We start from the raw sequence: 10,146 nt of genomic DNA on the forward strand, positions 1-10,146 counted from the left end.
AATGAATCACAATAGGTTCAGAATCCCCCAAGTGGATCAGGATGTCTATTCCTCATCAGCAGAAGCGTGTAGAAACCTTTTTGAAATTATGATTTAATCATAGACATACGTTACAGCTCAATTGCCAGGAATTAAAAGAATAATATCAGCACCAATCATTCTGTGTAACTTCAAAGAGCAAGGAGGCATGGCAGGAAGCCTGAGGAGCAAGTGCAGAATGTTAATGAGAGATAAAGCACTGGCTCCTTTCCCAGCCGGATTTCCCCGCTGGACATCTTTTTAAATTAAGTGTGGCTAGTCCTCATGCCATCATATGACACATTAGTTTGGGTGTATGAAAACCTGGCTTCAGCACATGTGGAGATTTGGTTGATTATGGCATCTCTAAGAAGCACAAAAGACTGCTTCTCTCGGCAAGCTCTTCCAACATCTTTTGGGCACGGACTCATGTAGCAAAGGGCTCCTCCAGAAAACTTTTTGATTACACATTCATCATGATTTGTGCTCATAATAATTTCAAGGTGGTTACATCCAACTCCATTTTCAATACTATTTATGCCTGCAAAGATTTTGAGGTGGTCATACAGTTTCATTTCCATTCTATCACATCCTTTAACTTTCTACTGAAAACTACATATGCACAGACTTATTTTTGTCACACTTTTGCAATATATACTGTATTTTTCGCTCTATAACACACTCCCAACCATAACACGCACATAGTTTTTAGAGGAGGAAAACAAGAAAAAAAATATTCTAAACGAAACAGTGGATGTATGATTTTTGTGGTTCATGCTGTGGCCACAGACATGTGATCTGACGGTGAGTTTGGGGTAGCCCAATGCAAAAATCCTGATGATCTATGTGGATCCGTGCTTTGTAACCATGTTTTTGCACCACTGCGGCCCCAGGCAACAGTGGGTGCGTGATTTTTTTTGGTGCAAGCTGTAGCCATGGACATGCTATGTGATCTGATGGTGAATTTGGGGTGACCCAGTGCAAAAATCCTGAGAATCCATGTGGATCCGTGCTTTGTAACCACGTGAATGAAGGAACTGTCAGTAATGTATGGTATCTCCAATACAGTGATGAAGGAAGAGGAGGTGGGGAGCTCACACTTGTCCTAGGCAAAGCAGCCAACTCCTATAGGCCTAGGTGCCTTCACCCCCCATTAAATATTTGAGGGAGTCATCCTCCCCCCATGCCGATGGGCATTGCCATTCATATAAGGTACCAGTGTGCATGCACTTTGTCTTGAGATCATTGCAGTCTGTGAGATGGGGCTTACCTGTACCTGCCCCCCCCCAATATTTTATTGAAGTTGGAAGAGGGAGGGAGGGAGGGAGGGAGGGAGGGAGGGAGGGAAGAGAGATGGAGAGCTCACATTTGTCCTAGGCAAAGCAGCCAACTCCTATGGGCCTAGGTGCCTTCACCCCCTCCCATTAAATATTTGAGGGAGTCATCCCCCAACCCCCCATTGTGGTATGTGAGTGGGGCTTACCTGGCTGTCCCCCCAATATTTTTTGAAGTTGGAAGAGGGAGAGAGGGAGGGAAGGAAGAGAGAGGGGGAACTCACATTTGTGCAGCTGCCTTGCCTCTAACCGGAGCAAAAAGAGGAGGAGGAGACTCAGGGACACGAGCCTTGTAAGCCGCTTTGTTTGAATTTACCGGTGAGGTGCTGGGGGAGGGACGGAAGGGGATGCCCTCTTTGTCCCTCCTTCCAGCTCATTGTAAAGAAAGCAGAGTAAGAGCCGCTTACATTTGTGTAAGGGAGAGCCGTAGAGCAGACAGACACTGAGAAAGAGAGGCTGTCTCCCTTTCCCCACCTTGGCTTTTACACGCTGCGTGCAGCTCTTGCCGGCTTCCGAGCTGCCTCCCTTCTCCCACCTCGCCAAAAAGCCATAGAGCAGGCAGACAGGAGGAAGAGAGGCTGTCTCCCGACACTCAGCTGTTGCCGGCTTCTCAGCAAGCCAAGCGGAGGAAGAGAGGCTGCCGAACAGCCAGCAAGAGCGGCTCCTCCTGCCTGCATTCGCTCCATAACGCGCAGACCCATTTCCTTTTACCTTGGGGGGGGGGACTGAGTGTTATGGTGCGAAAAGTACGGTATAGTTTCCCCAGACAGCAATAATGCAGGAGTGTTCAGGAAGCATTGCAGAAGAACTAACAAAGCAGAATATTCTTGTCAAGAATATGACACAGAATTCACCCTCAATAAAAATCCCGCCTGGTGGAACCAGTAGAACTAGTAACTGGTTGACATTACACATTATATCCTTAAAAACGGTGTGGGAAAAATTGGATGAATTGGGTTTGCTTGCTGAAATTTTTCAGCATACTGACTAATCTAAACAAATAAATAAATAACAAAGAAAGAAAGAAAGGAAAAGAGAGAGAGAAATGCCAAGCCGTTTCTCAAAGGTACGTCTTAACTCTTGTCTCACACAGAAGGGAGTGGCTCCCAGCTCTCACCAGGGTGCTTCCCTTTCTTCCCCCAGTCTCCCACCCTGCCTCTCACACAGGGTCTTTCACTGGCCATATATCAACTTCATGTGTGTATTCAAAATATTCTAAATGTTCATTCCAGTATGCTATCCAATTGTATTCCGAGATAATATCCAGCTGTTCCTTGTTCTGCTAGGTGATATTTTCTCCCATCTTCAGCCCCAAACATTGCTATGAGTCAAGAATAGTCCTCTTCCAATCCAGGATGATGACTTTTGTTGGAATGAAACCACGACAGACAAGTAGCAGGTGTCATGTGAGAGGCGTCTCTTGGAGCAAGCCCCGAGAACTCTCTTTTATTGAATATTACAAACATTGCCACAGGTGCGCTTGTTGCTGATTGGTTGATACAAACACCAAGCAACTTGTTGCTGATTGGTTAACACAAGTACAAGGCGAGGATTACATATAGGCATTAATCATCAATAGATTAAAGGCTGGGAAACGGAGCTGGAACTAGACAGGCATGAAACCTCCTAATTAAATTATAACTAAAAATTGATATAGCATGACTAAAACAATTACTAATGCTTGATCATAACATGAAAGAATATAATAATCGAGTTCTGTAGATGTGGTCAGCTATGCATTAAGAACAGGTCATAGTGTTTTTCATGAACTTAAGATGAACTGAGCAATGAGGAAATGTCTTGGTATTTAGAACAGGTTTGTACAGTGTGTACAGAAGCATAGAAAAGATTATAAGCGAGACTTCCCAGAATGCCAGAGAAAAGAAGCAATACTTCCCATAGCAAGACTTCCCATAATGCCACAGTCATGTGCAGAAGCAGAATTTCCCTTCATCTCCCCCTTTCTTTTCTTGTTTGCGAGGTGTTCTGGGTGAATAAGACAAAAATATTTCGGGATCCGTGGTCTGCCAACGCATGCCCGAAATAAGTTCGCCAGGGTTGATGGGACAAAAATGTTTCGGGATACGTGGTATGCCAGCACATGCCCGAAAAAAGTTCGCCCACATCTCCCCTAATGTTTACTGTTGGTGCTGCCATTTCACAAAGTAGGCAGCAAGGAGTTTATTGGGTGGCTGAGGGGGAGAGAGGAGCCGAGACAAGAGACTTATGAGGCCAGGAACGCATTGGAGGAAGCAACATAACAAAATTAATATACATATAATGACAATGGCATATTGAAAGAGATTATGAAGCCAAGTAAGGTTTGGCAGCCAAGCGGTAAGCCACTGGGTGAAAGAATCCCAAAGGCCAGAAAATCCAACGTCCTGTTTAATGTGATGTGTAAGATTTTGCAAATGAGAGATTTGGCTTTGAATGGCTCTAGAATTATCAGTAATATTGAAACAACACATGTCATTCACTTGTTCACAGCCATAATGATGAAGCATGAGCAAATAGTGATAGCAGCACGATTTTGTAAAAGTCCATGGTGGAGTTCACTCTGTTCTTTATTCAAAAGGTGAAGAGCTTGTGAAGTAAAATTCAGGGCTTTTTCTGCGGAACAAGCTAAAGAATTAATGTTCATACGATTCCGTACAGCCAATCCAAGGACTCCTAAGAGAGAAACAGCTAAGGAGATATATTCAGACCTACTAGGAAGAGAGACAAAAGCATCACAATCGTTAGTCAATTTCACAGAGCGGCGATATCGAGAGCGGGATAAATGATGCTTCTTGGGTAAAATGATGCACAAACGGCTTAAACAGCAATGTGTGCCATGGCTGATGTATTGTTGGCACATGGTAGGGGAATTCAACATTCCTTGTGGTAGGACTCTCCATTGGTACCGTTCCGTGGGCTGCTTGTTATTTAACATAGGAATAGTAAAAGCAAAGAATTTACGATCCTTCTCCTGTAGGGGAATGGAGAAGAAACAATCTTGCAAATCTATAATAGCCAATTGATAAGAATGTGGAATCACATTTGAATTAGGCAGACCACACTGCAAGGGCCCCATGGGTTCAAGGATCTGGTTTATTTTCCTCAAATCCTGGAGAAATCTCCATTTGCCACTCTTCTTTTTTATGACGAAGATGGGGGTATTATAGGGGCTAACTGAAGGCTCTATGTGGTCTGCCAATAATTGTTCATTCACCAATTGTTTCAAAGCAAGTAGCTTTTCTCCCGTTATGGGCCATTGTTCCACCCATACAGGACTGGTAGATTTCCAGCTGAGGGGAAGTGCAAGCTTACTCATTAAATTGAATGGTAGCCTGTAATTGTTGTAGTAAGTCTCTACCCCACAAATTGAGTTACAGATAGGTAGCCGTGTTGGTCTGCCATAGTCAAAATAAAAAAATTCCTTCCAGTAGCACCTTAAAGACCAACTAAGTTAGTTCTTGGTATGAGCTTTCGTGTGCATGCACACTTCTTCAGATACACTGAAACAGAAGTTGCCAGATCCTTCTATATAGAGAGAAGGTGGGGAGGGGTATTACTCAGAAGGGTGGTGGGAATGGGAGATTGGCAGATAGCTGAGATGAGCCTGTTGACGACTCTTAACGACTGCAGTAGGTCTTACAGGAAAAGGCAAGGGGTGAGAAGGTGGAAAATGGCTAAGTCATGTATAATGAGATAAGAATCCAATGTCTTTGTTCAAACCAGGTCTCTCCATGGTTTTAAATTTGGTAATGAGTTGCAATTCAGCAGCTTCTCTTTCCAGTCTATTTCAGAAATAGAGGGGGGAGACACCTCTGGGGCCCAGCCACTCTCATAACAGAGGAAGGAAGGGGGTTGGGCTCAGGAAGTGGATATGCTGGGGGGAACGGAAAGCTCCTTCAGTCGAGGCAAGTGACTCACCATTATGGAGACTGACTCTTGTAAATAGCGAGAAGAAACCAACAAATCTTTGTAAATATGGCTGGATTCCTGGACTCTTATCTCTGCTAGCACCCACCAATCATTCTTGACATTAGGAATGGCCCTTCCCAGAAGGACAGCGAAGTCTCTTGGGAGGCAGTCGTGATGGACTTTATCACAGACTTGCCACCCTCTCGGAAACAGGCAGTAGTCTGGCTGGTGGTGGACTTGTTCACGAAAATGGCACACTTTGTGCCGTGTTCAAAGTTGTCATCAGCACAGGAAATGGCGCAGTTGTTTGTCAACCATGTGTTCAAGCTGCATGGGTTGCCATTGCAAGTGATTTCAGACAAAGGGAAACAATTTACCTCACAATTCTGGAGGAGGCTGATGCAGCTATTGGAGGTGGAAGTGTGTCTGATTGATCAGGAGAACAGCTAGGTGAACCATGGCTTTGTTTTCGGCAGTCTTCAGGTGAGGACTAGACCATGTGAAAAATGAATATAAGATTTTAGCTGCAGTTCATTCATTTTCAGCTTTGCATTCTTGTTATTAAAATGCACACCTAAAATTCTGTTTCTGCACCCATAACCTAGGTTTAAGGTGCCATTTAGCTCACAGCTTTTATATCTCAGTTTCTAACACTGCTTTATATTAGTCAACTTTTCTTTTCTAGCTCCTTATGTATTCAGAAAATGTAAGTAAATGATCTTTAATGAAAAAACAAGGAAGGAGAAGAAACATCTTTCTTCAAGGTTAAATTTTTTGAGAAGAAAGATCTGTATTAAATGACTGGTGAACTGGAGGATTTAATAAATACAATTAAAAATGGAGAAGTGTACATTTTGTACAATGGCTCTCCATTTGTGTATTAGGCAAATTTGCTTTTAAATGTGAACTGACTTGAATTTACCCACATCCCTATTCTCCACCCACCCCCACCTACCACAAAAGGCCACTTACTTGATGACAGAGGTTGGAAAGTAACAGTTGGGAGTTGCTGTGAGATTTTGGACTTTTGGGATGCAGAAAGGAGGGGTATGGGGAAGTCCAAGAAAAGAGGTTTATGAAAATATGTTTGAAATTATACGTGTATGTCTGTCTTTTTAAGTGTTTGTTTGTTTCGTTAAAACTTTGTAAAACCAATAAAAATTTTATTAAAAAAAAACAAAAAAACAAAACAAAAGGCCACTTACTTGTTCCAGGAGGGGTCCTCTGATTGTACCCAGTTTTGGAATGATGTCTGGGAGCTGGGACCATGCGATCGGCAAGTCCTAGGCGCTGAGGTTTTACCCACAGCGCCACCTGCATCCCCACATTTTACCCACAGCGCCACCACATATTTTTTCATATACTCTGGTGCATTCCCATTCTTTTAATAATTTCTGGTCCGATTGTCCTCTTATGAATGCTGTGAGTCTTGCCAGATTTATATATTCACAAAATTTAATTTGCTGTTCTTTCATTGATGGAAATTTTTTTCCCTTTCCATTTTTTTTGCTATAAGCATCCTGGCAGCTGTTGTTGCATAAAGGAATACTTTCCTTTGATTGTCAAGTATATCGTTTGTGATTATACCTAAAAGGAATGCTTCCGGTTTTTACTGAAAGATATTTTAAACATCTTTTTGATTTCTTCATATATTTCATTCCAAAATTGTTTAATAGGTCGGCATTCCCACCACATATGAAATATTGTTCCTATTTCTTTCTTGCATCTCCAACAGGTATTTGATTTTAATTTGTAAATTTTAGACAATTTTACTGGAGATAAGTACCATTGGTACACCATTTGCATCAAATTTTCTCTGATTGTGTAACATGCCGTAAATTTAATATCACATTTCCATAATTTCTCCCATTGTTGCAGCCGAATTCCATAACCTATATTGCATGCCCATTTAGTCATAACTTCTTTTATTTCTTCATCCTTTGATTCCCATTCTAATAAAAATGCCACATCATAGTATATTCTCAGGTCTGGGAGTCCAAAGCCAGACCCCTCTTTTATGTCAGTTAATAATTTATGTTTGATCTGTGGCTTTTTGCCATGTCATATAAATTTTGTTAGGTCTGTTTTCCATTTTTTAAAACAATCCTATTTACCTATTATGGGGATCATTTGAAAAAGGAACAGGAATTTTGGTAAGATATTCATTTTAATAGCCGAAATTCTACCCTCAGAGTGTTAAATTCAATCTTGTCCAAATTTCCATTTCTCTTTTTATTTCTTCCCAAAAAAATTTAAAACTGTCTTCAAACAAATTTATATTTTTCATTGTTATTTGAATTCCTAAATATTTCACTTTTTTTTTACAATTTGTAATCCAAATTTTTCTACCAGTTCCTTTTTCTCTTGTTCTCCCATTTTTTTTACCATTAATTTCGTTTTTCTTTATTCAAAGCAAAACGTGACATCTTTCCAAAGTTTTCCATTTTTTCTACAGCCTTTGCTATGCTTTCCTTTGGGTTTTCCACCATTAGCACTAAGTCATCTGCAAATGCCCTTATTTTATATATTTTCTCCCCTAAGGATATTCCATTTATTTCTTGGTCTAGTCTGATTTCTTGATTTAGTATTTCTAAAACCAAAATGAATAATAATGGTGAAAGCAGGCACCCTTGTCTGGTGCCCTTCTATATTTTAAAATAATCAGTCATGTCATTATTTATTATTATATTTGCTTCTTGTTCATAGATTGCTTTTAACCCTCTTGCAATTCGGTCTCCCATGTCCATCTGGTCTAATATTATTTTTAGAAATTTCTGTGAAACTTTATCAAATGCCTTTTCCGTGTCCACAAATACAAAAGCTACCTTCTTATTCGGTTTTTCCTGCCCAGCAAGAATCCTGCCTGCTCTTTGTTTATACAATCCTGCAAAACTGTCTTTAATCTTGTTGCCAATATTTGGGCATAAATCTTGTAGTCATTATTGAGTAGTGATATTGGTCTATAATTGGCTATGAACTATTGGTCCATAATTGGCTACTATATAAGCCTTCTTCCAGGTATTGGGAATCTTCCCGTCTTCTAGTATTCTATTTAAGAGTATCATCATAGGTGATAATAGTGATTCCTCTAATTTTTTGTAATGTATTGCGGTAATACAGTCCGGGCCTGGGGATTTTCCCAATTTCATCTTATTGTTTGATGTAGCTCTGTCATAGTTATTGGGAAGTTTTGGTCTTGGAGCTTTTCTTTCTTAATTTTGGGTATGTCTTTTCAACATAAATACTCTTTTATTTCTTTTTTTTCAAATAATTTTTTATTGATTTTCCAATACAATTGTACATTTTTATCCAATTTTTAACAAATTATCTCTTTTAGGACTTCCTTCAGCTTCTCTGACAATCATCCGTATTTGTCTTTTCAGTACGCATTCCCTTCATTTGTATTGCCATTTGTATTCCCTCCCCCTTCTATTTCTTTTTAACAATACATCTCAACTTTTACAGTGCCTCTTGAAACCCCACTAGCGTTGTTTGTACATCACATAGATTTTTCAGATATTCTACAAACTTTCCCCAGTCTTCGATGAACTTTTAGTCTCGCACATATCTGATTTTCCCAGTTAATTTGTCCAATTCCGCATAGTCTGTCAGTTTCAATCTCCATTCTTCTATCGTCAGTATTTCCTCTTGTTTCCATTTCTGGGCCAGTAAAATTCTTGCTGCCGTAACTGCATATTGGAAAAGTGTACAATCCTTTCTTCTTATTTCCTTTCCTGTCATCCCTAAAAGAAAGGCTTCTGGTTTCTTTTCAAAAGTATATTTTAACATTTTTTTCAGTTCATTATAAATCATTTCCCAGAAACTTTTCAGTTTTTTACATTCCCACCACACATGACAAAACGTTCCTTCTTTTTCTTTACATTTCCAACACTTATTACACATCTTATACATTTTTGCTAGTTTTACCGGTGTGATATACCATCTATAAAACATTTTCATAACATTTTCCTTCAATGCTGTACATGCAGTAAATTTTAGATTTTCTTTCCACAATTTTTCCCAATCATCAAATTGAATGTTATACCCAAAATCTTTGGCCCATTGTATCATTACCGATTTAACCTCTTCATCTTTCGTATTCCATTCCAGCAGTATGTTTTATACATTTTGGACAAAATTTTACATTCGTTATTTATTATATCTGTTTGAAACTTTGAATCTTTTTCACCATAACCACTTTCTTTTAAATCTTTTTTAAACATTTCATTAACCTGGAAATAGTGCACCCAGTCATATACATATTCTTTAACTTGTTCATATGGTTTTAACTTCCATTTCCCCCCTTCTTTGATTACCAATTCACCATATGTAATCCAATTACCTCTCATATTGATTTTCTTCACACTCATCACTTCCAACGGAGATAGGCAATGTGGAACTCTTGGTTCCAATAGATTTTTATACCTGTCCCATATTTCTATTAACGAATTCCTGAAGATGTGGTTCCCAAAACCTTTATGAGTTTTATCACACTTTATCATACTTATCACACCATAAGTATGCGTGCCATCCAAATCTGTTATCAAAACCTTCAAGATCTAATAATTCCTTATTTTCTAATTTTATCCATTCCTTTAACCAACATGGGCATGCTGCATCGTAGTATAATTTCATATCTGGCAGGGCGAAGCCTCCTCTTTCTTTCGCATCCGTTAATAGATTGTATTTTGGCTTCTTACCCTGCCAAATATACCTTGAAATCACTCTTTGCCACTCTTTAAAAATCTCTACCCCCTTTACAGCGGGGATAGTTTGAAATAAAAATAACATCTTTGGAAGCACGCTCATCTTTATCGTAGATATTCTGCCCCAAAAGGACAATTTCATTCTACCCCACACCTCCAGATCATTCCTTATTTCCTTC

Source organism: Podarcis liolepis (assembly GCF_965112155.1).
Source record: "Podarcis liolepis genome assembly, chromosome: 5".
Lineage (NCBI taxonomy): Eukaryota > Metazoa > Chordata > Lepidosauria > Squamata > Lacertidae > Podarcis > Podarcis liolepis.